Here is a 27,419-nt window from a genome sequence, read left to right as displayed (position 1 = left end):
TGGTCAGGATTCTCAGACGTCATGACGTCACGCGTTGGAACGACTTGCACATGCGCAAATCGGCTTTCTTTCCTTGTGCGGTTCGGTGTCCATTGCGCATGCGCGGCGTGCGCATGCGCATGACGGTCCGCGACGAAGACTTTTTTTGACTGCGCATGCGCGGCTTGCGCATGCGCATGCCGGTCCGCGACGAAGACTTTTTTTGACTGCGCATGCGCGGCTTGCGCATGCGCATAACGATCGGCGCCGCGATCTTTTGTAAACTGCGCATGCGCGACTTCCGGTTCCGGCGCATGCGCGACTTCCGGTTCCGGCGCATGCGCGACTTCCGGTTCCGGCGCATGCGCAGACGCGATTTGTAGTTCTTTGTTTACCATAGACTGCAAAATGTGCTCCGACGCCATTTTATCGCGGATTTCAGCGTTTTTTCTTTCTAAAAGTTGTGAGTTACCTTTTCTTTCCGATCTGGACTGGATTTCAGCGTTTTGGCTTTGTGAAAAATTCCTGTTATTTCTTCTTTTTGATCTGTACTGTGCATTCGCGATTTCCTGATCTTTTTGTGATTTTTTAAGTCTTGCATCACTCAGTCTCTGTGCAGGTTGGACTGTGAGCATGCCTTGCTGTTCAAATTTCTCACAGTACTCTTCAAATTTGTTTAGTAACGTTTGTAAGCTGTTCCTGTCTTCACCTTTTGAGTGTTTAAATCCATTATACACTTTCTTATTGACAGGCCCTTCGATGAGAATTGCTATTTTAATTTTGTCTGAGGCGTCTGCTACATCATTAGCTATGAGATAAAAATCGAACATTTGTTTGAACCTTTTCCAGACATTTATTACATTACCAGTCGTGTCCAGCTGAGGTGGGTATCCATGCCACATCCTCGAATTAGCGATGTCTTCCCCAGTCAAATGTCCAGTAGGAGATTTCCATGCCATTTTGTGCTTTCTGTATCTGCAGCTGAGTTGTCCTGTCGTAAGCGTCTGAAATCACTCCTAGGTACCATGTGTTGTTCCTCGTGTCTTAATAAAGCTCGCAGTCTCAAGTGTGGAGAAGATGCTTTATTGTGGGTTCGTTCAGTTTCCAGAGCTCGACCTAGAACTACCTTCCAGTGCTAACTACCAGCTATGCTTGCTGTGTGTGCTTACCAGCCCGCCTGCTGTGAAGAGTGTGTCCTCACTTCCTGTCCTGATGTATTTATATGGCTCTCCCGTGCTCCCTCTAGTGGTCGCTCAGTTGTGTTGCATCTGGTTAACTTGTGATCACCACATAGACCACGACCATTCTGTGTTTCTCCCCAGTTTTAACCACTACCACTTGAGCTCTCCAGGGGCTATTGCTGGCCTTGATAATACCCTCCCGAAGTAGCCGCTGGACCTCAGACCTGATGAAGGCCTTGTCCTGGGTGTTGTACCATCTGATCCTGGTGGCGACAGGCTTGCAATCCGCAGTTAGATTGGCAAAGAGGGAAGGGGGGTCAACCTTGAGAGTCGTGAGGCCGCAAACGGTGAGTGGAGGTAGGGGCCCGTGGAATTTGAGGGTGAGGCTCTGGAGATTACACTGAAAATCCAGACCCAGCAATAGTGCAGCGCAGAGGTTGGTGAGGACCTAGAGGCAGAAACCGCTGAATTCTACGCCCTGGACAGTGTGATTTACCACACAGAACCCTCGGATCGAGACAGAGTGGGATCCGGAGGCCAGGGAGATCCGTTGGTTGGCGGGGTGGACCGCGAGGGAGCTGCGCCTTACCGTGTCTGGGTAAATGAAGCTTTCGGAGCTCCCGGAGTCCAGCAGGCAAGAGGTTGCGTGGCCGTTGATTTTCACTGTCGTAGAAGCGGTGGCCAGGTTGTGAGGATGGGACTCGTCCAGTGTCATCAAGGTGAGCTGCTGGTGGTCGTCAGATGGGGGGGCGTCGGCGACCCGGATCCAGCGTTCCAGTCCCATGGGGGAGACAAAATTGCGGCGTCCGGAGGACCTGTTGGGAACAAGATGGCGGCGTCCATGGAGCGCACGTTGTGGGGGTGGGGCAAGGTGGCAGCACCCACGGGCCACACGTGGACCTGGGGGGAGAAGATGGCGGCGCCCACTGGTCGCACGTGGCCCCGGGGGGGAGACGATGGCGGCGCCCATTGTGCATTCGGCAGGGGGGAGGTGGCGATGACGGGTGCAATTACAGCGACTGCGCAGGCCTGGCACACAGCTGCGAAGTGGACCTTTATAACTGCAGGATTTGCAAGTCGTGGTGCGGGCTGGGCAGCGTAGGCGGGAGTGCTTCTGCTGGCCGCAGAAGTAGCAGCGGGGAACCCCAGGGTGCGTGGCGATGCGGGCGGCGCAGGTGTATAGATTAGGAGGGGCCCCAGCCTGGTGGGTCGTTTGCGGGGTCCAAGAGGGGCAGGAGGGGTGGGCCGTGCAGCGAGCGGGGTAGGCTTGGACGTTTCGAGATGCGACCGCCATGGAGAGCGCTAAAGTTTTCGTCTCCGTTAGGTCGAGCGTGGCCCCTTCCAGCAGTCGTTGTCGGATGGGGTCCGACGCAATCCCCGTTACGAATGCGTCACGCATGAGGAGATTGGAATGTTCAGTGGCCATGAGGGCCTGACAGTTACAGTCCCGTACGAGTGGGATAAGAGTCTGCCAGAAGTCTTCGATCGGCTCACCAGGTAGTTGTACGCAAGTGGTGAGCACATGCCTTGCGAAGAGTGTGTTTGTCTTCTGAGCGTAGTTCTCTTTTAGGAGTGTCATTTCTTCCGTGTAACGTGGGGAGTCCTGGATCAACGGGAACATGCTGGAGCTCAACCTGGAGTATAGAACTTGGATCTTCTGAGCTTCCGTCGGCGTGGGGGTCAAAGTGATTAAAGTCCTTTCTGGCGTCGGGCGAGTGCGGAACCAGTTGCAGGCGATCTGGTTTGATCCTGATGTCCAGAATGTAGAAAACTCTGACTGTAATAAATTGATGCACGGTAAATAATAAATCTGACTGTAATAAATTGATGCATGATGGGGAGTGATGCACGATCAATCGCACGAAAGACTCAGATTGGTATATCTGTGGCTTTATCACAGTCAGATGCGTGGCCTCCTACTGCAGCTGGCGAAATGGCTGATCAGGAGAAGGACACGCTTATTTATACGGCTCCTTGTGGGCGGAGGTATCCGGCAGGGGCGACCGGCGAACCTGTAGTGCAGGTCCTACCGTACATCCCCTAATACAGGTGCACAGTGGTTCATCACAGAGGGATAGATTGTTGTTGTTACACCACTTCACTAGGTTCTCTATCTCCCTTCTGTATTCTGACTTATCATTGTTTGTGATCTGACCCACTATAGTCGTGTCATCAGCAAACTTGTAGATGGAGTTGGAGCCAAATTTTGCCACGCAGTCGTGTGTATACGGGGAGCATAGTAGGGGGTTAAGCAGGCAGCCTTGCGGGGTCCCGATATTGAGGACTATCGTGGAGGAGATGTTGTTTTTTATCCTTACTTTCTGTGGTGTATCAGTCAGAAAGTTGAGGATCCAGTTGCAGAGTGAGGAGCCAAGTCCTAGGTTTTGGAGCTTAGATATGAGCTTGGTGGGATTATGGTGTTGAATGCGGAGCTGTAGTCAATGAATAGGAGTCTGATGTACGAGTCCTTGTTGTTGAGATGCTTCAAGGATGAGAGTCAGGCCAGGGAGATGGTGTCTGCTGTGGACTGGTTATGGCGGTATGCAAATTGCAGTGGATCTAGGCATTCTGGGAGTATGGATGATGTGCCTCATGACCAACCACTCGAAGCACTTTGTGATGATTGACAGATGTTGAGGCACGTTGCCTGGTTCTTCTTTGGCACTGGTATGATGGTGGTCTTCTTTAAGCAGGTGGGGATCTCGGAAATGAGTAAGGAGAGGTTGAAGATGTCCGCGAACACATCTGCCAGCTGGTCTGCACAGGATCTGAGTGCCCACCCAGGGACCCTGTCAGGACCCGTCGCCTTCCGAGGGTTCACTTTCAAGAAGGCCAATCTGACTTTGGAAGCTGTGACAGTGGGTATAGGTGTGTCCGTGGCTGCTGGGGCAGTTGACAGCGGTTTGCTGGTTTTCTGATCGAACATTGCATTAAGTTCATCGGGGAGGGGTGCGCTGCTGCCGGAGATTCTGCTCAGCTTCACTTTGTGCCCGTTATGTTGTTTAAGCCTTGCCACAACTGACGAGAGTCTGTGACGTTAGTCTGTGACTCTAGCTTGGTCTGATATTGTCCCTTGGCATCCCTCATGAGTCTGTGACATTAGTCTGTGACTCTAGCTTGGTCTGATATTGTCCCTTGGCATCCCTCATGGGTCTGTGACGTTAGTCTGTGACTCTAGCTTGGTCTGATATTGTCCCTTGGCACCCCTGATGAGTTTGTAACGTTAGTCTGTGACTCTAGCTTGGTCTGATATTGTCCCTTGGCATCCCTGATGAGTTTGCAGAGGTTACACCTGGATTTCCTGTATAGGTCAGGGTTGCTTGACTTGAACGCCTCAGACCTGGCCTTCAGTAGGGAGTCAATCTCCCAATTAAGCCATGGTTTCTGGCTGGGGAACGTACTTACTACTTTCTTTGGCACGCAGTCTTCTACATATTTGCTGATAAAGTCTGTGACGGTGGTGGCATTCTCGTTTAGGTTGGTCGCTGAGTTTTTAAATATGGACCAGTCATGTAGGAGCTCTTTTGCTGCCATGGACCAGCAGTGCACGACCTTCTTAACCAGATTCTCCCGCTTAAGTTTCTGCTTGTATGCCGGGAGAAGGAGCACCTTCTTATGGTTCGATTTTCCAAAATGCGGTCCGGGGACAGATCGGTAGGCACCCTTGATTTTTGTGTAGCAGTGGTCAAGAGTGTTGCCGCCCTTTGTGATACAGGAGGTGGAACTTTGGCAGTACACCCTTGAGGTTGGCTTAGTTGAAGTTCCCGACCACAATGAACAAGGCCTCTGGGTGTTCTGTTTCATTGTTATTTCTAACTGTATAATTTGTCCAGCATCTTCTTCACTTCCACCTGGGGTGGGATGTAGGCCGCTGTGATAATGGCTGAAGTGAACTCCTGTGGAAAGTGGTATGGGCGGCATTTCACAGTCAGATATTCCAAGTCCGGGGAGCAGTAAGCCGTCAGGGTCGCCACATCCAAGCACCAGGAGGGGTTGATGAGGAGGCAAACCCTTCCACCCTTTGCCTTGCCTGATGACTCCGTGCGGTCCGTCCGGTGCATTGAGAATCGTCCAGGTTGTATGGAACTGTCCGATGAGGCAGGAGTGAGATATGTCTCTGTGAAACAGAGCACATAGCAGTCTCTTACTTCCCTCTGAGAGGCAAGTCTAGCGTTAACTTCATCCAGCTTGTTTTCGACCGCTTGGATGTTTGACAGGATTATGCCGGGAGAGGAGCTTTGAAACCACGTTGCTTTAGTCTCACCTGCAGACCGCCGTGCTTCCCTCGCTTCCTCGGTCAGCGGCTGCTTCTGGATGGTTCCAAGTTCCGATGGGAGAAGTCTGACCGTTGGAAGGTTGGTGATTATATCTGGCGGGTTCCGGGGCGCTGGTTTCGTTTTCAGGGTCAGGTCTGGCAGGGTCCCGGGCACTGGTTCTCCGGGTTGGGTCGCTGGGTGGGCCTCTCCGAGTTGGATTGGGCTGGGTCTCGTGGTTGGGGGCCGGGCCGGGTCGGGCGCTCCGGCGGTTGGTTCGAGCGGTCTGGGGGCTGGCGTCGGTTATCAGACCAGGTCAGGTCCTATTCGAGGTCGGCGTCAGACTTTCAGTTTGGTCCTCTTCAAAGTCCAGATTGGGTCAATGGAGAAGTCCTTCTGGGTCAGGTCGGGTCATCTGATCCAGTCCATGGGCATCTCAGCATCTTCAAACCTGCAAAAGAAGATAAAAGAGAAAGGTTAGTGATAGTGTTAGTGTTGAATTAAGTTTTAAGGTATTAGTACGGTTAAAGGAGATGGAGGAAGAGGATCTGTGTGAGAGAGCTCGCAGTTGGGACTTGCGGTGGCGGTCGCACATCAGGTGGCTCTCCTCCCAATCGGACCAAAATGTGAATGTTCTAGGATTCTCTAAACCCAGAAGGTATTATCAGTGAATAAAGTAAAAGGAAAGATGCCAGCAAACAGTGGTTCAAAGAGCTGACGAAAAGGCAGAAGTGGCCGTAAAGAGCAGGAGCAATGAGCGGATGGACCAGCTCACGAGGCGGAGGCCCAGGCGAAATGAGAGGGGGCGAATGGCGCCCGAACAGCAGAACATGAACAGGCAGCGACACCCCCACTACACTGCGATATGGATGGAAGATATTCCTAAAAAAAGAACTGACATGAGGGAGGTAATTAAAATGGAGTTCCAGGTGGTGGTGAAAGAGGTGGGGACGGAAATGATGGCCGCCCTCCAGTGCACGATAGACTGCCTGGGGAGGAAGGTTGAAGGTTGAAACCCAGGAAAGGACGGTCCTGGAACTGGAAAAGGTGTCAACCAACCAGAGTGATAGGATCATGCATGGCGTTTGGTCTGGAGTGTTTGCTTGCTTCCATTTTGGAGTCTGTCAATGAGCTGTCCGTGGAGGCTTGCGTCACTCTCTTTGTGGAGTCATTCATCGCTCTCACTGTGGAGTCGTGCAGTGTTCTCTCTGTGGAGTTAATCTGTGGTCTCTCAATGGAGTCGTTCTGTGCTCTTTGTGTGGCGTTGTCTTCTTCTTGGGTATTGCTATCATCCAATGTCTCGACGATCCACCATGACATCATGGTATTGGATTCATCTACCATGAGTAGAGTCGTGTTGAGCTTTGCAACCCTGTTGCTGATGCTGTGATCAGCATATCCGAATAACTCAGCCATGTCTGAGTAGTATTGTTCTAAAAACAAATCATCTTTTTTTGTTTCGGATTTGTTTTCATTCTCTTCACTTTGGCTGGTGCAGACTGCTTGTTCCAGGATGTTGTGAAAGTTATCTTCCACTGCTGGTATAAGTTCAGGCATTGTTCTATCTTTTGAGGAAAGAAAATTGGGTTTTACAGCTTTAAGTTTCTTGTTTTCAATTTTCAGGCATTTCCATTTTAGGTGGGCATGGTCCGGGTCCTCTGACGTCATGACGCTCGTGACAACATGCTTAGGTATCAATTGCGCATGCGCAAATCGATCTTCCTTCACTCTGCGGTTTTTTGTACACTACGCATGCGCAACTTGCGCATGCACAGAACCATCTTCGAATAGTACGATCTTTTCTTTGAACTGGGCATGCGGAGAACGATCCGTGACCAAAACTTATTTTTCTTACTGCGCATGCATGGCTTGCGCATGCGTGGCTTCTGTTTCCTGTGCATTTGTAGATGCAGATTTTCGTCTTTTGTTCCCTGGAGACTGTAAAATGTGCTCAGATGCCATTTTACAGTGGATTTCAGCGTTCTAGTCTTTGTAAAAAGTTCAAGTTACTTTTTTCTTTCGATCTGGACTTTTCAATCGCGATTTTCAGAGTTAACCCTTTCTGTTCTGGTTTCGATTGTTTGAGTTTTGCATCACTCATTCCCTGTGAAATTTAGTCTCTGGGCATTGAATGTTTTAAAGCAGCATTGTTACTGATGTTACAGTAATCTTCAAATGTTTCAGTATTACTTCTAATTTGGTGCTGTCTTCACCTTTCAAGTATTTAAAGCAATTATAGATTTTTCTAGCTTTCTGTCCCGCTGTTGCGAGTAGCAGCTCTATTTTTGTTGCGTCAGAGACTGCGTTCACATAATTTGCTACGATACATATCTCGAACATTTGTTTAAAGCTTTTCCAGTTGTTACTTAAATTACAGGTTGTTTCCAGCTGCGGTGGAGGTCCAAATTGTAGTAAATTAGCAAAGTCTTCCAACGCCTTTCTTGCCATTTTGGTCTTTCTGTGTCTGCAGCTTGTGTAATCTTATAGTAAGCGTTCTGAAGCCAAGCCTGGTATGTGTTGTTCCTTGTGTCTTAATAAAGCTCGTAGTCTTAAAGTTGAAGTAGATGCTTTATTGTGAGTTTTTTCTCTCTCCAGCGCTTAACTTGATGTGAAACAGTCTTTGCTGCCAGTCTGTGTCCTGCTACCAGCTCCCATTCCTGTGAAGTCTCCTGACTTCCTGTTCGTGTGTATTTATACCTCTCCCGTGCTCCCTCTAGTGCTTGCTCAGTTGTATTGCATCTACACAGATATACAATCACTACATCCAGCACCTGTCAAATAGGGACGGCTGCGTTGTTGTGGTCTGCTGCATCCTTCACAATATAGCCCAGCAGAGGGGCGATGTACTGGAGGAGGAGGGGGAGTATCACGATGAAAGGCACACCTCTCCAGATGAGTAGGAGGGGGCAATGTTTGGGACATGGGGGCTGGACATGGACGGGAGACTGCACTATGCCACTGGCAGGGCCAGTGAGCACGGGACGAGTTAATAGCCACAGGATTCACCGACTAGGAGGGAGGGGTTTGCTGAGCAGGAGCACTGAGACCATAGTACAGCACAACCTCACCACCCACAACACCCATGAAACTCACCTCCCCCACTACTGACCAACCTTAGCTCCCACACCACCCCATCACCCGCATGCACACCACTTATCCATGAAACATCCATCTGCGGCACAATGGACTGGGCCCACACGGTTGCTAGTGAAAGCGGGTCTGGTCCATGCCATGGAGGGTGATGACAACCGGTTCTGTGATGAGCTCTGAGCTCCATATCGTTGGACAATGCCTGACTCGTGGCCACGGTAACACCCACCAACTGAGTGGTCCCTGTATGCGGGTTGGACACTGCATCATATGGCCCTGTCGTTTCGCTGGGGATAGGGTGGCGTGGATGTCTGGGGGAGGAGGGGTCGCGCACGTCACACCCACCAGGGCTCAAAGTTCCATCACCCCTCACCCACACTGGCACTCAGTTCCCGCCCCACCCCACATGCATCGGATAGAGCACAAAGGCAGCTTTCAGCGGTGAAATAGTGTGTTTAATAACAAAAGTTCTATACATGCGCCCTAACCCCTGTAACTAAGCTGTGCCCTGCACCCGTGCCAACTTCTGAGGTGCCGCGGTGTTCCGGGACCTCTCCTGCAGGTGCACTGACATGGGCCCCAGCACCTCTTACTCTCGCGGGGTGCCCGATGGCCCCCAGGGACGGGGGTGCAAGTGAAGCTATCCACCGAGGCACCCCCCCGGCACCTGCCACTGCCAGTCCTGGAGGCCCACTCTGGTATCGACCAGAGTCTGTAGGTTAGCGGACATGGAGCTAAGGGAGTTGGCCATCCCTGTGTGAGTCTGTGCGACGCCGGCCAGCACCTGGGCAATGGTGCCGATGCTCTCAGCGATGGCCTGCTGAGACTGGGCCACGGTGGTGAGCGCCGCTGCAATCTGAAGCTGGCTCTGGCTCATGGCTACCTGTGAGTGGCCAACCCTGTCCTGGGCCATGGACACCATGTGCACAGATAGCCCAGGCATTGCATAACCTGACCCATGCCCGACACCGTCGCTCCCATTGCCTCCACTGCGGAAGCCACCCGTGCAGTTTCAGCCTGGGCGACACCATTCACTGCTCCTGCATGCGGATGCACTCGCCCACCTGCATCTGCAGGTGCTGAAAACCGGCCGTCATCCCCTTCTCTCATCTCTGGGTCTCTGACTGCATCGGGTCTATAGATGGTTGTTGAAATTCCAGGAACCCAGGACCCGTCTGGGCAGCAGCTGGTTGCTGAGGCCGATCTGCCCTCTGAGTGTTCGGCCCCTCGGCTGTTCCCATCTACACCTGCTGTACCGGAGCGGCTGTGTGGTACTCACCAGTGAGTGTCCCAGGAGCCTCATTACTAAAGAGACCAACTGAGGTGATAGTCTCTGCGATGGTGGAGGGTGTAGGAGATAGCTGTGATGGTAGGTCTAGGTCTGTGTCCTTATCAGAGCAATGTCCGGGGTCTCCTGTGTCGATCCGTGGTGTGATGGGTCCCTGTGTCTCCGTCCCCTGTGAGTCCATTCTCTGTGTGTCCGTCCTTTGTGTGTCTGTCCTCTGTGTGTCCGTCCCCTGTGAGTCTGTCATAATATACACCAGTATATCATGGTGCAGACACACACACTGATGGACACACAGCAAGACCAATCAACACACACAACACCGCAGCCAATCACCAGTTAGAGCACACTCACTATAAAGACAGAGGGCATCAGTCTACCCGCTCATTCGGGATGCAGCCTCTCAGAAGGACAGAGCTTACAGCTTAGATCTTCACCATATGCTGAGTGCATAGACGGGTTAGGATAGGCATAGGTCTTTAGTTTAATCTAACATCGTGTTAACCCACAGTGAAAGTATGTTCAACAGTTTCTAGCTTAATAAAATAGTGTTGTACTATTTCAAGTGTTGGTAGCCTGTATGTGTTACTGCTGAGGAAAACGCAGTCTCCACGGATCCAAAGCACCCAACACATCAGCAAATCCGGGGTCTCCTGTGTCGATCCGTGGTGCGATAGGTCCCTGTGTCTCCGAACCCTGTGAGTACATCCTCTGTGTGTCCGTCCCCTGTGAGTCCATCTCTGATGTGTCCATCCCCTGTGAGTCCGTTCTCTGTGTGTCCGTCCCGTGTGTCCGTCCTCTGTGTGTCCATCCTCTGTGTGTCCGTCCCCTGTGAGTCCATCTCTGATGTGTCCATCCCCTGTGAGTCCGTTCTCTGTGTGTCCGTCCCGTGTGTCCGTCCTCTGTGTGTCCATCCTCTGTGTGTTCGTCCTGTGTGTCCGTCCCGTGTGTCCGTTCTCTGTGTGTCCGTCCTCTGTGTGTCCATCCTCTGTAAGTCCGTCCTCTGTGTGTCCATCCTCTGTGTGTCCATCCTCTGTAAGTCCGTCCTCTGTGTGTCCATCCTCTGTGTGTCCATCCTCTGTGTGTCCGTCCTCTGTGTGTCCATCCTCTGTGTGTCCATCCTCTGTAAGTCCGTCCTCTGTGTGTCCATCCTCTGTAAGTCCGTCCTCTGTGTGTCCATCCTCTGTGTGTCCGTCCTCTGTAAGTCCGTCCTCTGTGTGTCCATCCTCTGTGTGTCCATCCTCTGTGTGTCCGTCCTCTGTATGTCCGTCCTCCGTGAGTCCGTCCCTTGTGTATCCATCCACTAAGAGCCCGTCCTCTGTGTGTCCGTCCTCTGTGTGTCCGTCCTCTGTGTGTCCGTCCTCTGTGTGTCCGTCCTCTGTGTGTCCGTCCTCTGTGTGTCGGACCTCTGTGTAACCTTTCTCTGAGTGACTTCCTCTGTGTGTCCGTCCTCTGTGTGTTCGTCCTCTGTGTGTTCGTCCTCTGTGTGTCCGTCCTCTGTGTGTCGGACCTCTGTGTAACCTTTCTCTGAGTGACTTCCTCTGTGTGTCTGTTCTCTGTGTGTCCGTCCCCTGAGTCCGTCCTCTGTGAGTCCATCCTCTCTGTGTCTGTCCTCTGCATTCCTGTGTCCTGGGTCTCCGTGTCAGGCACAGGGCTGCTGTGATGGCTGCCCTCCCCGTCATTGCCTGCATCCCTAGGGACAACCGGCCCTGGCACTGGTTGGGGCGGGAGGCAGCGGATGCGGTGAGGGGCTGGGATGAGGGGGTGGGGTGAGGGGGTACGGTGAGGGGCTGGGATGAGGAGGTGGGGTGAGGGGGTAGGGTGAGGGGTTAGGGTGAGGGTGTAGGGTGAGCGGCTGGGGTGAGGGGCTGTGGTGAGGGGGTAGGGTGAGGGGCTGGGGTGAGGTGGTAGGGTGAGGGCTGGGGCCAGGCAGGGGGCTGTCACTTGGTGGCGCGCCTCCGATCCCGGTCCACCAGAGAGGTCCAGTGCCCTCTGCTCATGCACGTGAGGAGGTGCACCTGTATTGCGGTTTTGTGCCACTCACTGCGGTTATGGGCATTCTTCTCCGGGGGGGGGGGGGGGGGGCGGCGCATGCAAACATCAGCAGTGTTAGGCGGTCCGACGCATGCAGCCCAGCGGTTGGGTCTATGATGGCATAGGTGCACAGGGCACCTGGCCAATGCGGCTGGCATGGATGGGAGTTGTACCATCCTCCGGGGAGGGGGGGGGGGGGTCACATGTGTGGGGGGTAGAGGGATTGGTGCCAGGGATACAGTGCTGGGTACTCATCCCTGCTGCCCTGAGTAGGTCGTGCAGCTTCTTACGCCACTGGTCGCCTGTCCTGGGTGTCGGCCCGACGGTGCTGACAGCAGCACCCACCTCCCGCCAGAAACGCCGAGCGGTGTAGTGTGGGGTTGTGTGGTGGACCTGGCGTACAGAGCCCCCTTCCTCTGCTCCACGGTGTCCAGGAACGTGTCCAGTTCGGCATCCCGGAATCTTGGCGCTGTGCAGCGGCGGCCATCTTCCCAGCATTGGCTGTGTGTGGGTGGGTCGCGTTATTTCAATGCAACGCGGCCCTGTGTATCAGGTGTCGATCTCGGCCCCTCTCCCGTGCTTCTCGCAGCGCCCGTGCTGATCCCCTGTGAGCCGCAGAATCGGAGTGCTCTGGGACTTGTTGACCCCGTCGTAAAATGCTTCGGTATTTAAGACGGCATCAACACTTAGCCCCATTATCAGAGAATCCCACCCCTGGTCTCTGGTTTGGCTTGTCTCCCTTCACTTTTGTTGTCCTCTGGCTCAATAAGGTTGCACTTACTCTGGGAGTGATTTGGAGATAGTCAGTATTTTGATTCCCTTTAAACTATTTACTTGGAATGATTTATATCCAAGACCTCATAGGAAGTACATTGTTCACTGGACTCATACTGTGTTTTACCTTTGTCTGCCCGCAACTCACCCAACACCCGCCCGTGACCCTACCCCAGGTCACTACCTTGAGTTTGAAAACCCTGCATTAGAAATGTTTCTACCTACATACAAACAGTTATTTTTAAAGTTTCTATGAAAGCCATTGGCGACACGCTGCCTCACAGCGCCAGGACCCGATTTCAATTCTGGCTTGGGTGACTGTCAGTTAGGAGTTTGCAATTTGTCCCTGTGTCTGCGTGGGTTTCCTCCCACAGTCCAAAGTTGTGCAGGTTAGGTGGATTGGCCAAGCTAAATTGCCTCTTAGTGTTCAAAAGGTTAGGTGGCATTACAGGGATGGGGTGGGGGCCTGGGCCTAAGAAGGGTGTAAACTCAATGGACCGAATGGCCTCTTTCTGCATTATGATTCTATGGTGTACTGAATAGATACATCTTAAGTGGACATTTGTTAGTATTGGATAGTAATTAAACACTAAAGTGCTAGCTGGAATGAGTTTTGTATTTAAGTAGTTAACTATGATATTGTATTCCAAACTGCATGAAAGAAGCAAACATTTATAACCCTTTTAATCTGGATTGAGGCCAACATATAGCTAGGTATACCAAATACGTACAGCTTATTATTATCATAACAGATCTGCTGCTTATTGACTAGGACTGTGTATTTGTACCTCCCTGCAGCTGGAGAGAAAAAGATCTGTGACAAGGGAGTGAGAAATGGAAGATTATGGTTGATTTTTCTGTGAACAAGGGGTCCAAGGCAATTTAATCATTAAATCGATTCACAGTTTCATAAAATGCACAGTGCAGAAGGAGGCTATTCGGCCCATCGAGTCTGCACTGGCCCTTGAAAAGTGCACCATACCCAGGCCCACACCTCCACCCTATCCCCGTAACCCAGCCTTACCTTTTTGGACACTAAGAGCAATTAAGCATGGCCAATCTACCTAGCCTGCACATCTTTGGACCGTGGAAGGAAACCGGAGCACCTGGAGGAAACCCACGCAGACACGGGGAGAACGTACAGACTCTGCACAGCCAGTGACCCAAGCCGGGAATCGAACCTGGAAACCCCGGGGCTGTGAAGCAACAGTGCTAACGTTCCCTCAATCTCACACTTACTATAACATTCCGCCCATTCACATCTGACAAATGTATTTCATCTCATCTCTCTCCCTTTCTCAACCTATCTTTTCTCTCATTGTTTCTTTCACTCTATTTTCCCCTTCATACAATGGCATTTCCTCTTTTGTTGCTGGTTTCCGATCTCTGTCCTCCCTGGCTGTCACCCATTGTTAGCCTTTCTGGTTGCAGTCAGTTTGTGCGCTGGAGCTGGTCTCTTCCAGTCAGTGGGGAGATAGAACTTGCAGCGGCTCTGCGGATGCTGGGAAAACACCAAATGGCCACTTTGCCTGTATTTTCGGTATCCTCCGCAGAAAGAGAATGACATTCCCCAAAAATGTAAATCTGGGATATAACGGCACAGGACCCGGGATGGGGTGGGGGAGGAGAGAGAGGTGGGGTTTTTATTTTTTTTTATTGGGGGGAGGGGGATTTGCTCCCCTGGGGCTGGGCGAATTGCGGCAATTGTGCCGCAGTCCGATCCGTGCGATCCAGCTCCGCTCGATACCAGCCGCCGGCCAAGCCGGACCGGCCGCGGGATCCCGATCCATCTGTGTCTGATCCAGTCCGGGCTGGTGTAGCCCTCTCCAAGGAGCAGGGCAGCGAGTGCAGCGGCGGGGGCAAAGTGATCAAATATCAGTGCGGGGGTGAGTGAAGGAGTTACCGTTACCCAGGTTACAGCGGAGTCTGAACAATCTGCAGCGGTGGAATTGGGATGGGGAGGGTGGGATTGGGATGGGGATGGGGGGGGATTTTTCCTGTGGAGTGGAAGTTGCCAAAAGGAGAGAGTTTGAAAGTTGCGGGATGCGCGGTTTAGGGTCTGCTTCGTCCCTCCGGTGACGCAGGCCCCGAGGCCCGGGGGAGGCGGCAAGGCTTTGGCTCAGTAACTGTCCTGGCGAGCTCCCTGCTGGGCGGCAGGGGCCCGCGTTCCTGAAGGGGGAGGCCAGGCAGAGCAACTGACAGACAATCTCAGCGGCTCTGACAGCATCTGTGTGGAGAGAGGGGGGGGGGGGGGCTCACGTTTCCAGTCTGGATGGCTCTGTGTCAGCAGCAGAGGCAGCAACCCTGATGCCCAGAAAGTGTCTTTTTACGATGTGTCAGCATCTGTGAAGAGAGAAGGGAGTCCTGTCAGGATGACTCTGTCAAAGCTCTGACAATGAGTCATGGAGACTGGAAACGTTAGCTCCCTCTTCTCTCGTCACAGGTGCTTGTCAGACCTGCGGAGATTGTCCAGTATTTTATCTTTTTGCTTCAGATTCCGACGTCCGCAGTAATTTGCTTATATGTGGTGTGTTGTTCCCTGATCTCCTTCTGACAAGTCTTTACCAGCTCTGGCTGGAGTTAGACCTGGACCTCTGAGCGAGTTATGGGTGCAAATGTATTTACATTAGAATGGGTGAGTCCCATGTAGCTGAGTGTCGCTGTCACTGATGCTTTTGTGCTAACACCTTTTCATTGTGATGATATGGAGATGCCGGTGTTGGACTGGGGTCGGCACAGTAAGAAGTCTTACAACACCAGGTTAAAGTCCAACATGTTTGTTTCAAATCGCTAGCTTTCGGAGCACTGCTCCTTCCTCAGGTGAATGAAGAGGTATGTTCCAAAAACATATATATAGACAAAGTCAAAGATGCAAGACGATACTTTGAATGCGAGCATTTGCAGGTAATTAAGGCTTTAAAGATTCAGAACTAGGGGTAACCCCAGGTTAAAGAGGTGTGAATTGTCTCAAGCCGGGACAGTTGGTAGGATTTTGCAAGCCTAGGCCAGATGGTGGGGAATGAATGTAATGCGACATAGAACATAGAACAGTACAGCACAGAACAGGCCCTTCGGCCCTCGATGTTGTGCCGAACAATGATCACCCCACGTAACCCGTATACCCGTAACCCAACAATCCCCCCATTAACCTTACACTACGGGCAATTTAGCATGGCCAATCCACCTAACCCGCACATCTTTGGACTGTGGGAGGAAACCGGAGCACCTGGAGGAAACCCACGCGCACACGGGGAGGACGTGCAGACTCCACACAGACAGTGACCCAGCCGGGAATCGAACCTGGGACCCTGGAGCTGTGAAGCATTGATGCTAACCACCATGCTACCGTGAGACATGAATCCAAGGTCCCGGTTGAGGCCGTACTCGTGTGCGGAACTTGGCTATAAGTTTCTGCTTGGCGATTTTGCGTTGTCACGCGTCCTGAAGGCCGCCTTGGTGAATGCTTACCCGGAGATCAGAGGCTGAATGCCCTTGTAGCCACCTAAGATGGACACTGGGCTACCAAAATGGAGAACTGCTAAGGCTGCAGGGAGAAAACAGTCTTAGTAAGGACAAGCAGTTTGCAGAAGGCTAATTAGCATTCTGCACGTACAAAACCAGTTTATGGCCAGGTGCAGGATCTCAGCTTAAGGTGTAAATGGCAACAACGATTTGCATAGTAATGAGGTGATCCAGATCTAGGCCCACACAATAGAAACATTTGGGTTTGAATGGATACTTTGAGTGGACGCCCAGACGAAACGGCACCAGAAGTATCCATCACAAAGAACCCTAGAGACCGCCCCACCCATCGAGAAGAGACCCTCAGATTGGGGGGTTTGGAAAATAATCGATATACAGCAGGTAGAGACCGCCCCGAAGAGGCACGGACTTTGGGGGGACCTATTAAAGTAGACCCCGCACATGGTCCGTTCTGTTTGCTCCGGCTCCGCTGCTGTTTTGCTCCGGCTCTGTTGTTTGGCTCCGACTCTCTGCTGTCTTCATCGCTTTGCTGATACATCGCATCCTGACTCCAGTTCCATCACCAGCCGTTGAGCACCAGCCATCGTTCAGTAAGTGCCAAAACAACGCTCGCTACGTGACCCGGCATTGCTTATACTCTAGCCGACTATTAGTGAACAGAAGGTGCAGTCCAGAAAGGAACAAAAGGCCTTGTCCCCTGACCTTGCTGGTTCCTACTTAGTTAAGTATTTAGTCGTTTAATAGTAGAAATAAGTATTAGTCTTTAGCGTATGCATGCGTATTTATTATATTGGTTATAATAAATATCAATCATTTGAACTTACTAATCGGTGTACAGTTTTATTACTTTGAACCTGACCTTGATATACTTGTGAGGTGTCTAAATACGGCACCTGGCGACTCCGAGCAGAATTACATACACAGAGCTGTAGTAGTGTTAAGCACACGGCCTTTAAACTGAGGCGTGTTAATACACTCCAATAAACGCGTAATACACTCAAGTAAAACGTGCAACACCCTTGACTGCTGAAGTGTTCCCTGACTGGGAAGGAACATTCCTGCCTAGCGATTGTCGCACAATGTCCGTTCATCCGTTGTCGCAATGTCTGTATGGTCTCGCCACTGTACCACGCTTCGGGACATCCTTTCCTGCAGCCTATGAGGTATACGCTGCAGGAAAGGATGTCCCGAAGCATGGTACGTTGGCGAGACCATGTAGACATTGCGACAACGGATGAACGAACATTGCGCGACAGTCGCCAGGCAGGAATGTTCCCTTCCAGTCGTGGAACACTTCAGCAGTCAAGGGCATTCGGCCTCTGATCTCCAGGTAAGTGTTCTCCAAGGTGACCTTCAGGATGCGCGACAATGCAAAATCGCCGAGCAGAAACCGATATCCAAGTTCCACACACATGAGTCCGGCCTCAACCGGGACCTTGGATTCATGTCGTATTACATTCACCCCCCACCATCTGGCCTGGGCTTGCGAAATCCTACCAACTGTCCTGGCGTGAGACAATTCACACCTCTTTAACCTGGGGTTACCGCTAAATCTGGATCTGTAAAGACTTAATTACCTGAAAATGCTCGCATTCAAAGCATTGTCTTGCATCTTTGACTTTGTCGATATAGATATGTTTCTGGAACATACCTCTTCATTCATCTGAGGAAGGAGCAGAGCTCCGAAAGCTAGTGATTTGAAACAAACATGTTGGACTTTAACCTGGCGTTGTAAGACTTCTTACTGTACCTTTCATGTGCACATATGAACATACAAATTTGGAGCAGGAGTCGGCCACTCGGCCCCTCAAGCCTACTCTGCCATTCAATAAGATCACGGCTGATCTGATTGTAGCCTCATCCCCGCTCACCCCTAATTACCTTTCAATATCTTGCTTATCAAGGACCTATCCAGCTCTGCCTTAAAACAGACAAAGACTCTGCTTTTACTGCCTTTTAAGGACGAGAGTTCAAAAGATTCATGTCCATCTCAGAGAAAATATTTTCGCTCATCCCTATCTTAAATAAGCAATCCCCTGTTTTTAAACTTGTGGTCCCGAGTTCTAAATGTCCTATGAGAAATTCGAAGAACCTGGGAAACCCAACCACAGAATTGCCAAATGAGCATTATGACTCAGTGCCATTCACCTGCCTTTTCCCTATAAACCTGCACATTGTTTCTATTTCAATAATCATATAATGCCCTCTTGAATGCCTCAATTGAACCTGCCTCCACCACACATTGAGGCAGTGTATTCCAGCCCCGAGCCACTTGGTATGTGAAAAAGATTTTCTCACGTATTTGCTCCTTTTGCCAATCACTTTAAATCTGTTCCCTCTTGTTCTTGATCCTTTTATGAGTGGGAATACATTTTTTGGTAAAGACAGATGCAAAGTATTGATCGAACACCATAGCCATGCCCATGCCTGAGCAAATCCCCTTTTTGGTTACTAATTGACCCCAAAATGTGTGACATGATGCATTTTGGGAGGATTAACATGGCAAGGGAATGCATTGCGAATGGTAGGATTCTAGGTAGTATAGAGGACCAGAGGGACCTTGGGGTGTGTGTCCAAAGATCACTGAAGCAGCAGGACAGGTAGATAAGATGGTTGAGCAGGCATAAGGGATACTTCCGCATTTATTGGCCGAGGCATAGAATATAATGGTGAGGTTATGGTGGAGCTGTATAAAATGCACCTTAAGCCACAGCAAGAATATTGCCTGCAGAACTGGTTGCCACACTATAGGAAGGATGTGATTGGACTAGAAAGGGTGCAGAGGAGCTTCACCAGGATATTTCTTGGGCTGGAGCGTTTCAGCTATAAAGAGAGGCTGGTTAGGCTGGGGTTGTTTTCCTTGGAGCAGAGAAAGCTGAGGGGGGACCTGACTGAAGTATACAAAATTGTGAGTGACATCGATAGGAAGAAAATTTCCCCTTAGTAACAGGGTCAATAAACAGGGGGCATTGATTTAAGGTAAATGACATAGGATTTAGAGAGAATTTGAGGAAAAGCTTTTTCACCCAAAGGGTGTTGAAATACTGGAACTCATTGCCTAAAAGGGCGGTGGAGGTGAGAATGCTCACGTCATTTAAGAAGCATTTAGATCAGGGGTGGGCAAACTTTTCCGTGAAAGGGCCACATTCAGAAATTCACAATTTAAAAGGGCCGCATAGTATATTAAGTAAAATAATTACTTCACCCGGTTATGATTCTGGGCGCCTCATATAGAACATAGAACAGTACAGCACAGAACAGGCCCTTCGGCCCTCGACGTTGTGCCGAGCAATGATCACCCTACTCAAGTCAACGTATCCACCCTATACCAGTAAGTAACCCAACAGCCCCCCCCCCCATTAACCTTAAAAAAAATTTTTTTTTAATTAAAAAAAAAAATGACTTGGTGGGCCGCATAAAGACCTTTGGCGGGCCACATGCGGCCCGCGGGCTGTAGTTTGCCCACCCCTGATTTAGATGCTTCTTAAATGTCTGGACTGAGCTGAGGAGGAACATCTTCGCCCAAAGGGTTGTGAATCTATGGAGTTCCCTGCCCAGTGAAGCAGTTGAGACTCCTTCATTAAATGTTTTCAAGATAAAGATAGATAGTTTTTTGAAGAATAAAGAGTTATGGTGTTCGGGCGGGAAAGTGGAGCTGAGTCCACAAAAGATCAGCCATGATCTCATTGAACGGTGGAACAGACTCGAAGGGCCAGATGGCCTACTCCTGGTCCTGGTTCTTATGTTCTTATAAGTATTTGAAACATTATGGCATGTAAGTTTATTGACCAGGCACTGGTCAGATGAGATTAGAATAGGTGTTTGATGGCTGGCAGATACAACGGACCGAAGGGCCTCTTGCTTTGCTGTAAAACTCTATGACTATTTACTATTTTACCAGTCAATCGATCTACCTGGGCCAGTTTCCTTTTTCAATCACAGAAACTCTCCTCTAATGTTGAGTATATTCACAAGGTGTCTCCTAGTTCTCACCTGTAACGACTCGAATTGAAAATGAAATGAAAATCGCTTATTGTCACGAGTAGGCTTCAATGAAGTTACTGTGAAAAGCTCCTCATCGCCACATTCCTGCACCTGTTCGGGAGGCTGGTACAGGAATTGAACCGTGCTGCTGGCCTGCCTGGGTCTGCTTTAAAAGCCAGCGATTTAGCCCAGTGTGCTAAACCAGCCCCTATAAACTCTAAACCTAATGATATTGTGATCGCTGTTTCCCAAATGTTCACGCACTTCTTCATTGGGCTGGAAGTATACTGATGAAGAAAGTTTTCCGGTGCATATTTCAGAAACTTTTCCCCCTCTTTCCCCTTCAGTGTTATTTTCCCCAGTGTATATTCAGATAATTACAGTTCCCCCATTGTCATTACGCTAAACCTCCTGCATCTTTTCTGCAATTTGCCTGCATATTCTTCTCACTATCTGATAATTTTTAAAATATAACTAGCATTGTGATTGTTCCTCTATTGTTCCTTAATTCTAATAAAATATGATGTGGAGATGCCGGCCTTGGACTGGGCTGGGCACAGTAAGAAATCTTACAACACCAGGTTAAAGTCTAACAGGTTTGTTTCGAATCATAGTTCCATGAGGCTGCTTGTTCTTGTTGTTCACCAACCTTATTTACCACATTTTGTGCATATGCACACTGTTGCTCGTTTTGCTAAGTGCTTTACACTTAATTGCTCTGTTTTATAACCGTTGCTCTAGAGTCGCCAGGTATCTTTATGATACCATCACGAGGTTCAAGTTCAAGTGCTGATCAATAACTCAATACACCAGTTAGTAAGGTTCAAATCAAAACACATTTATTATATGCACAGTCAATCGCTACTCATGCATAAAATACTATTCACTAGGCTATTTCTAACACGAACAGGCCAATACTTAGAACATAGAACAGTACAGCACAGAACAGGCCCTTCGGCCCTCAATGTTGTGCCGAGCCATGATCACCCTACTCAAACCCACGTATCCACCCGTAACCCAACAACCCCCCCTTAACCTTACTTTTATTAGGACACTACGGGCAATTTAGCATGGCCAATCCACCTAACCCGCACATCTTTGGACTGTGGGAGGAAACCGGAGCACCCGGAGGAAACCCACGCACACAGGGGGAGGACGTGCAGACTCCACACAGACAGTGACCCAGCCGGGAATCGAACCTGGGACCCTGGAGCTGTGAAGCATTTATGCTAACCACCATGCTACCCTGCTGCTACTTAGCTTTGGAAAAGGCACCCACTAGGTCAGGGGAACAATTGGCCTCTCGTTCGATCCTGAGTCTGCAGGCTTCCAGCTGGGATGGACTAGCGTGCGTTGACTGGACACTTACTTGGTTGGTGCAGCTGCTCGGCAAGTCTCTCCGAGCTGAGAGTCACGGTCAAGAGTTCTTTGAGAGCTGCCAAGAAGCTGTTAGGCTGGTCTCTCCTCGCTGAGAACCAAGTGCCAAGAAGAACAAATTGAACTTGGGGACTCTACTTTATAGTCCCCAGGGGCTTTGCGCCCTTTTGGGCAGACCCCGTACCTGGTTCCAAGTGATTGAACTGAGTTTTGATCACTTGGATCGATTTCTCCAATACTGGAGCTGTTGTTCCCTGATTGCTGGGCAGTTCCTAAGTGTCCGTTGGCCTTCCTTTGTCTTGGCTCCTGCTGGTGCCGAGGAGTCTGGCTTGGCCTCGATTATCTTAACTGTTTCAATTGTTCCCGGGGATCGCTCATCAATATGTAGATGGTCGTCAGTTTCAGTGCTGTCTGGGTTCTGCAAGTTCTAATAGACAGGAAACTTTGCACCTGCTTGTTTTTCTGTCTTTGGCTGAAATTCCCTGCATTCTTAGCGAATCTCCATTTTAAAGTCAGGAAGTGGCCAACCCAGGTGGCTACAACTTCAAACCCATCTTGGTCTGTCTTGTATTTCCTCCTGTCTCACCCCTCTTTTCCACTAATGCTGCCCATATCCGAACATGAACCAAGTCCCATTCACCTCGTACTCATTGATCTACATTGGCGCTCGATTAACCAATTACTCAATTTTAAAACTCATCTTTGATTTCAAATTCTCTGTACCTCCTCCAGCCTGCTGCGATATCTGTGTGACTCCGAGTTTGGCTTCTTGCACAGTCTGATGTTAAATGCTCCACAATAGGCAGCTGCTGTGCCTTCAGCTGCCCAGGCCATTAACCCTGAAATTCCCTCCACAAGTCTCTCACCTCTTTTGCTTTCTTAAAACCTGCCTCTTTCCTATCCACATATCTTTGATAGTTTGATAGTGCTCCTGTGAATTGCCTTAGGCCCTCTTATTATGTTAAAGATGGAAAATATTTTGAAATTGTTGCTGTATTTATGTATAACAGAATTTTCATTAATGCAATTCAGGTCCCTTTAATGTTTGTAGCCTATTGGATACTCTAATTGATATATTTACTCATTTACAATTGCCTTATGGTTTAAATTACTTTTCTTATTTTAAAAAAATGTATTTTATTACAAACATGCATCAAAACAGGTTACAGGAAATAAACACCCCCGGAAACATACTTCCCAAGAATCAACTATACAGTCTGCACAGATTTTTCCCCTTTTATCACCCCCACCCCCCACTCATTCTCGCCAAGGTCATATGTACCCTGTGCACACCTTAAACTGTATCAGGCTCATCCTTCCACAAGAGGAGGGCCCGTTTATCCTACGCAGTGCTGCACTCTATACTCCCCTATTGATTACCCCTCCCAACTCCGCTTCCCATTTCTCATTGATCTTAACCATCCGATCGCCTCCCTGCTCCCCCCAGCCACTTGTATATATCCACAATTCTCCCCCTCCCCCTTCCACATCTGGAAGCAGCAGTCGCTCCAGCAGGGTGGATCCCGGCAACCTAGGGAATCCCTCCAGACCTTTTGCGCAAAGCCCCTAACCTGCAGATACCTGAACTCACTTCCCCCTCAGCAGCTCTCCCCTCTCCCTTAGCTCCTCCAGACTGATGAACCCTTTCTCCAAATACAATTCCTTCACCTTGACATGATTTAAATTACTGAGCGCCTCCTACCCCTCAGCACAAATTTCCAATCATCAGGTTCCTGCTATCACTGTTTAACTATAGAATTCTTACAGTGCAGAAGGAGGCCATTCAGCCCATTGAGTCTGCACCGACCCTCTCTGAAAGAACATCCTACCTAGGCCCAATCCCCGTAACCCCATAGCCCCACTAACCTACACATCTTTCGACACTAAGGGACAATTTAGCATGGCCAATCCACCTAACCTGCACATCTTTGGACTATGGGAGAAACCTGGAGCACCCGGCGGAAACCCTGGTAGACAAGGGAGAAACTCCACGTCGACAGCTATCCAAGGCTGGAATCGAAGCCTTGATGTTGTGAGGCAGTAGTGCTAACCACTGTGTCATCGTGGCATCCCCAAAAGTCACTTTGTTCAGCAGATTCATCCAGCTCTCTGCTCAAAACTCTCAATAACAGACCATTTTTTTCAGCACTTTCCTCCTTTCTGAGATAACAACTAAGACACTATTAGGCTCTTTGATTAATTTTTGTACTTGGACACTTACACCCCTGCTCTGCCCCACAGTTAAAAAAAATATATCATTCGTTCATGGGAGAGTGTTACTTGAAAGACTAAAATTTGTTACTCGTCTCTAATTGCCACAATAAGGTGCTGTTTAACCACCTCAACGAGTGGTTGTAGTCCATGTAGTGTAGTTACACCCATAGTGATGTTAGGGAGTGAGTTCCAGGTTTTTGACTCAGTGACATTGATGGAACAGTGATATAGTTTCAAGTTTGGATGATGTGTGGCTCACAGAACTTACAGGTGGTGATGTTTCCATTCTTCTGCTGCCCGTGTCCCATGTGGTAGAGTTATGTGTTTGGAAGATGTTGTCAATGGAACCTTGGTAAATTGCCTGGTATCTCATAATTAAGAAAATATTCTGACTTGTCTTATTTGGAATCAAAGCAGATGACATCACACTTCCTCACATTAAATTACATTTACCACATATTTTCCCACTCACTTAATCTGCCCCAGTATCTTTGTAACTTCTTGTTCCCATCCGAACATTTTACCATCCCTCCTATCTTGGTGTCATTTGCAAACTCAGATACACAAATCACTATTCCTTTGTCCAAGTTAGCAGTATATATACTGAAAAACCAATGCCCCAGTGCAGTTCCTTGATGAATACCACTTGCCAAATTGTACCAATCTGATAACAAATCTTACTCCCTGTTGTTACAAATGCAAGGTTTATGATGTTTTGGAGCAGTATATTTAATTGTGGGTGAGATGGAGGAATGAAGGGGATTTTGTGACTTGTTCTGTGTGCTGCTGACAACAAGCCTGGGTGGCTTGGTTGTTAGGAGGTGAAAGAGGGGCCAGATTGTTATGCAAGGTGCATGATATTCAACTCTGTAAATGGTGACTCGAGTGGCTGTGCTGATGGTGAATAGATTGTTAGTTGCCAAATCCCAGGGAGGTGTGAGGAATGGCAAGTTTTGTAAACTGTCATAATTTAATCTGTTTATTTAATTCCAAGAATGGAGCTGGAGATCTAAAGGACTGGTAATTAACATGTACACCTGGTTACAAGGCCCATGTGATTCACTTTGCCATGGAAATGGGCTTTGAGAGAGCAAACCACCTTTGGAAGCCTTGGGTTACAGGTTATTCTAAAAATATCACTACACCTCACAGACTAGGTCAGACTGCAAGAATCCGAGAGTGACAAAAAGTGAGAACAAAGAGATAGAGACGAGGCTTTATCTTTTTCTAAAAATGTGGGATTGAAGAGTGCAAGGTTGTGAGGGTTTAAATTAAGCTGGAGGAATCACCTAATTTTGGCTAGAGAGAGGATCTCTGTGATATCCCACACCAGTTTGGAGATTGGGAATTAGAAGGCTAGAAAGAAAAAAAGATCCAAGAATCACTTTGGTTCCTGGAGAACAGAGTGCCTAATTAAGAATCAGCGTATAATCGTGGAAAGAGATTTTTGGTTGTTTCAATGCGGGATCTTTTCTGTTGTTTCGAGCATAAGATGCCTTCTGGAGGAGTGTTTAGTCAATATTGCTTTTAGCTTGTGTGTTATAGTAAAGACCTTAACACTTGGTGTGTGATTCTTTCAGTCATTCACTGGAAGTTTCAATTTATTTTTAAAATGGATCCATCTACAGGGATTGTGACACAATATTCTGCCAGACCACATATAGTGAAGGGAATTGAGGGCACATGAGATGTCATAGGTGAGGGATGACCATAAAAATAGGTAAGAGACTTTATGTGGAGGGAGATTTAAAGGAGGACAGGATCTCTGAATTTGAGTAAATAGAGGTCAAGGGGAATTGAGTTGGAGGTCGGATTAACTGAGAATGAATGGTTGTGTCTCTGATTTTAAGCAGTGCCTGAAACCCCTGGCGAATATTTTTGTCTGACAGTTTATGTGTTCCTTAAACAAACATTGTTTCTGGACTACTGAAGAAATTTGAAAATACACCCGTACCTATGTTTGATTCTGGGAGTGAGAGGAGCAGTTGGGATAATTGGTGATCTCGGTGTTCCTGGTTAGTCATCATGTGGAGATGCCAGCACTGGACTGGAGTGGGCACAGTAAGAAGTCTCACAACACCAGGTGAAAGTCAAACATGTTTATTTGAAATCACAAGCTTTCTCCTTGATCAGGTGACAACTGGTTATGGAGAGAAAAATCAAACTTGTTTCCCTGCTTGATCAATGGCATAGAATTGTTATGGCAGGGAAGGAGGCCGTTCGGCCCATCAAGACCATGCCTGGTGTTTCCAATGTTGATGTCTCCTACTGGAATTGTGCATACATAGTTGTTGGGTGAGTATGAACTTGATCCAGACTGTAATCCTCTCAAGCCCTGGCAGGCGAATAGTCCATTTGACACTTCCCGTCTGCTGATTACATGGGTAACATGGCACATGTGAAATTGTGCTACAGTAAATGAATCAAATTGTCAGGACGGATTGGGAAAATGGGAGAAAAACGTTATGATTTCTATTTTTAATTATTCCTCTCCTCTTAAGATTCTCCTGCAGAATGAACCTTTGTCCTTTACCCTGTTTGCCAATAAGAAAGTTATTTAAAATTATTGGGCAAGGTGATTTGCTTACAAGCCTCTTCCCTTTCCATTCTTGAAGCTACTCATGCTTGAGGATGATGCCAGTTGTCAAGGTCTCAATAAATTTTGCTTCCTCTATTCTACCACTTAAATGAGTATCCTTTACAGGAGCCTCATTAAAAGAGATATTTTATAGGTAAATATGTGATTGTATGGCAGAGGGAGGCGGGGTGATGGGGGTGGGGGGGCTGGGTGGTGTTGTAGCTCAGTCGTAGCGTTCTTATCTCAAGCCAGAAGTTGCTGGATTGAACCCAACTCTAGGACTTGATGGCCATGGAAGGTGTGTTTATAACGGGGCTGATTATTAACCTGCAAATCCTATGACAGGTAGTTCATTTCATTTCAGTTCATTTCAAGAGCAGAAAAGGCTGGTCAGCCAAACCCTGCTGAAGCCAAGTGGCAAATCCCTGCAGTATCTTGCCAAGTGTAACGATAAAGCAACACGTGGATACATAGTTGTCCATGGTCACCAATATTTTTTCAGGGCATGGTATCTGAGGTGAGAGAGATGTGTCAGCAGAGTTATACAGCCTTTCAAACTCAAGTGGGTTACACATTAACAGAGCCATGTCTACATATTATTAGAAAATTTGGTATTTTTACATGAGAGTCTTCCTGTTGTTAAAATTTTGAAGCATCCTTTTATGTCACCATTTAATAGTGTGTGTCCAGATAACTATCAATAATGGAAATCTTCAACATGAAAACTGTTCTGCCACTGTTAATAAAACAAACAGATTATTCCAAACTTTTCAAAAAAGCTTTGAAAAAAAGCAATTGAAATTCACAGTAACCAAAATAAGCTGGTAAACAACAATCGGATTATATTCATACTTTAGTCGTTTTTTAATATCTTCATTAAGTTTTCACTTGAAGGATTAAACTTCTCTGAAGCTGTTGGAATGAGTTTTCAGTCAGGCTTATGCATTCCAGGCATGTGCAGTTTGCAAAATTGGCCAGAATATGATTTGTATCAGCAGGAGTTCAAGTGTAAAACAGTGTGCTCCCTTATTCTGCGAGGTTTCGCGTTTTCTTGTTCTTTTCTTCAAGAAATCTTGAAAAAATGTTGTTATGAATTGGTCAGCTGATACTGTGTCAGCAGACACAGTTGCTTATCACAGTGTTGTCCAATGAAACTCGCTGAATTCGCCTCCGATTTGGCTACAGCG

At 48.7% G+C, this 27,419-nt stretch overlaps 1 protein-coding gene across 1 annotated transcript in view; it reads left to right on the top strand.

Annotated features, from left to right (window-relative positions):
• Nucleotides 1–14,352: 14,352 nt before the first annotated feature.
• Nucleotides 14,353–27,419, top strand: part of chdh (choline dehydrogenase) — an 87,260-nt gene continuing 74,193 nt past the window's right edge. The window contains exon 1 of the mRNA XM_038812768.1: nt 14,353–14,482. The gene's annotated coding sequence lies outside the window, so the exon portion shown is untranslated. The remainder of the gene's footprint in view (nt 14,483–27,419) is intronic.

Source organism: Scyliorhinus canicula, chromosome 11 (assembly GCF_902713615.1).
Source record: "Scyliorhinus canicula chromosome 11, sScyCan1.1, whole genome shotgun sequence".
Lineage (NCBI taxonomy): Eukaryota > Metazoa > Chordata > Chondrichthyes > Carcharhiniformes > Scyliorhinidae > Scyliorhinus > Scyliorhinus canicula.
This window is presented reverse-complemented; position numbering and strand designations above follow the sequence as displayed.